Source organism: Echinops telfairi, unplaced genomic scaffold, assembly GCF_000313985.2.
Source record: "Echinops telfairi isolate 266 unplaced genomic scaffold, ASM31398v2 ScPeMD7_3533;HRSCAF=4204_0, whole genome shotgun sequence".
NCBI classification, from domain to species: Eukaryota; Metazoa; Chordata; class Mammalia; order Afrosoricida; family Tenrecidae; genus Echinops; species Echinops telfairi.
In genome coordinates this window covers 93,686,005-93,689,025 of record NW_022107431.1, presented here as the reverse complement: position 1 = coordinate 93,689,025, position 3,021 = coordinate 93,686,005, and the positions used below count along the sequence as shown (strand labels likewise).

Here is a 3,021-nt window from a genome sequence, read left to right as displayed (position 1 = left end):
CACAGGCACGGTTGGCAGAACGGTGACGGACCAGGCAGTGTTCGGTTCTGTTGCGCACAGGGTTGCTCTGGGTTGGAACTGACTGCATACCACCTAACAGCAACAAGCACCCACAGTGGGACTAAAATGCCAACCATCTGACTTCACAGTTCTTGCTGTTTGGACCAGGCAAACAGCTTACTACTGCTGACGCTGCCCTCCCCAGCACAGGGATGAGTAGCAGAGCGTGAGGCCTAGTGTCCGAATTCCCGTGGAGTCTCACTTCACTTTTGGAGCGCCTAGTAATCGGATTTGTTACAGAAAGGAGAAAATGTGCCAAGGGTTTTTTGTTGTTGTTGTTTGTTTTCATTGTGCAACCCGCTTCAGTGCCTGAAGCCCACCGGGTAAAGGCAGGCAATGGTTCGGGGTCACAGTTTGCTTTGGCCTGGGACACTGTGAGAGGCCCATGGGATTAGACCTGCCATGAATCCTAACCCATGCACTTACCAAGGGTTTTTTAATCACAAAATGTTTGCATGAAGAAAGTGAAGTGCACACAAAATTGTGGAAGTGCTGGAAGACGGGGAGTCAGAGGGCTGTGCAGTACTCTTGATTTCAAAATCACATCACGACTCCAATCCAAAGGCTTCGGGTGACCTTGAATCCATTCGGCTCCGCACCCAGTAGCCTGCGGTCTTTCTGCTTCGTCTTCTTGTCCCTGCACCTCCACGGGTCAGAAGAGGCTTTCAGCTTGTCATCTGGCTACATGAACCCAACTGGATTTACCCACTTCTACAGTTATGTAAGCCAGTTCTTGATAGAAGTATGTTTTCCATGTATATACACATATAGATACCATTGCTTTTGCTTCTCTCGAGAACCCAGCGTAACACAACCTTAATACAGAACTAGAATCTGGTCAACAGATTTGTTCCTTGATGACCCTTGATATCTATGAAGTGACAGAAAATCTTGTTGAAATTGATGATTGCGGGAGGTTTTAACATTATTGAGCAGAAGTCATAAACTTTAAATGCCAAAAACATGTCTAAGTGGCATGAGCTAAAAACAGGTGTGATAGGCTTACAGCACAAGAAGACTAATGAGCATTTTAGAAATTATAGAAATGTATTCAGAATTTTGGAAGAGGTTAGCTTGACTCATTAAACTCTTTACCTTTCCTTTCAGTCATTTTCTTCAAAAGAAAATAAAACCGATTTAAAAGCAGCCAGCTGGTACCATGTATTGTTGGTAAAAAAAAAAAAAAAGTGACATCACGCAAATTGATCACTTTTTAAAGATAGTGTCCCATTCTCTGTAATATTACATACAGCAAGCAGCTCGACAACACTGAAGTTGTTTATTGAATTCTGACTGTCAAGTGAAAATTTAAATCATGCTTATTTTTCCTAAGGTAATTCACTCACAATAGGCAATTTATATGAGCTCATCCTATAAGAAAACGATGATGCGCTTCCTGAACCTTCTACCTGTTGTGCTGGCAGGCTGCACCTGCCTTCTTAATAGAGTGTCAGAGGAGAGAGCTCTTAAAGGACCCAGAGCTCATTCTGCCTCGTGTTTTTAGGCATAAGTAGACTTCCCCTCAGTGGAATCACTGAACCAGTTCTAGAGGCATTGTATTTCTTTCTTTATTTTGCTCGCACATACAAATGCAATTTTTCTATCTCATTTTTCTTACCTTAAATGTTGAATAATCATACTTGCTGTGGCAAACTCTTGGGATTATTATGATGACTAGATGGAGAATGTAATCATTTTTACAAATTGTTACGTGATGTGCAATTTGAATATGCTATATCACTCAATTGCACATGTGAAAAATGTTGAACATATTTTGTTTTATATGTGTGTGTATATACACATATATATTCACCAAAGTTTGAACATTACTAGGAATAGATACTACAGTTATTATATTGCACCTTATATCAAATATCTGCAATCAAGGACCATTGGGTACATCCTGTAATCACTCATTTTCTCTGGTTGCCACTGCCTCCGGTGGGCTGGTCCTGTTTACTCTTCCTCTTGCTCTGATGTGTAGGGGACTGTGACAAGCCATGGAGCTTATAGCCCATAGTCAAGGATGAGTGGCAGAAGCCTGGTGGGCAAGAAATACAGCAATTTACAATAGTCATTGAGTGTGGATTTGAGTCTCCATCTCTCATAACTATACAAAAGATACAGAGATAGAGAAACAGCAACATGAAGTTGAAGAATTTGCCTGGAGACCTTTCTCTTTAATCTACTCTAGTCTAAAAGGGATGGACTAGAATGCATTTCTGTTAGATTCAATTTCCTAATCAACAAGGTCAGGAAAATAATAGCTATCTTTGAGACATGTCTGTGGATTATGGATAGTGTGTCTAGACAGTTATTTATTTGAACCAGAGTGAAATCTCAACAAATGTCACTTCCCCTCCTGTAGGTGGCTTATAAAGAGCATGTTTTTTTCCTTGTCTGTGGGAATCCCCCTCCTGACCCCTCTCTCATCCTTCTAATGGTAATCTCATGGGTTAAATGGCCTGGAGTTCCCGCAAGAGAAAGAAAGATATTCTAAAAAGTCCCATTTGCTTTAATATGTGTAGGTTACAATTCCAAACGTTTGGAAATAATTTAAAAATTATTTTGATAGATCCTGTTCACCCTCCTTGGATCCCTATTGCACTAGATATTTTAACTTATTCAGTCATTATAAAGTGACATAGAAAATCAGAAAACTTATTGTAACTACCCTGTTTCCCCAAAAGAAAGACATCCCCCGAAAATCAGACCTACTTACAGTTTTGCCTCTCGCTGAAATATAAGGCATCCCCCTGAAAATAAGACCTCCCCGAAAATAAGGGCCCCCGAAGCTACCATAACTCTGGACTCTGGACCGTAGCAGTGGGCAACGCCACGCAGCTCACTGTTGGCCGCAGTACAGCCGGAGCAGACAGGGAGTGCGAGGTCTCTTTTAATAAAACAATAAACAATAAATGTGTACCATATTCTTCTTCATGGAAAAATAAGACATCCCCT

General features: G+C 41.1%; 1 non-coding gene across 1 annotated transcript; it reads right to left on the bottom strand.

Annotated features, from left to right (window-relative positions):
- Positions 1 to 346: 346 nt before the first annotated feature.
- LOC115871106 lies at positions 347 to 480 on the bottom strand. Its single transcript, XR_004047090.1, has one exon. It is a non-coding gene; the product is annotated as a small nucleolar RNA SNORA42/SNORA80 family (small nucleolar RNA).
- Positions 481 to 3,021: the final 2,541 nt, after the last annotated feature.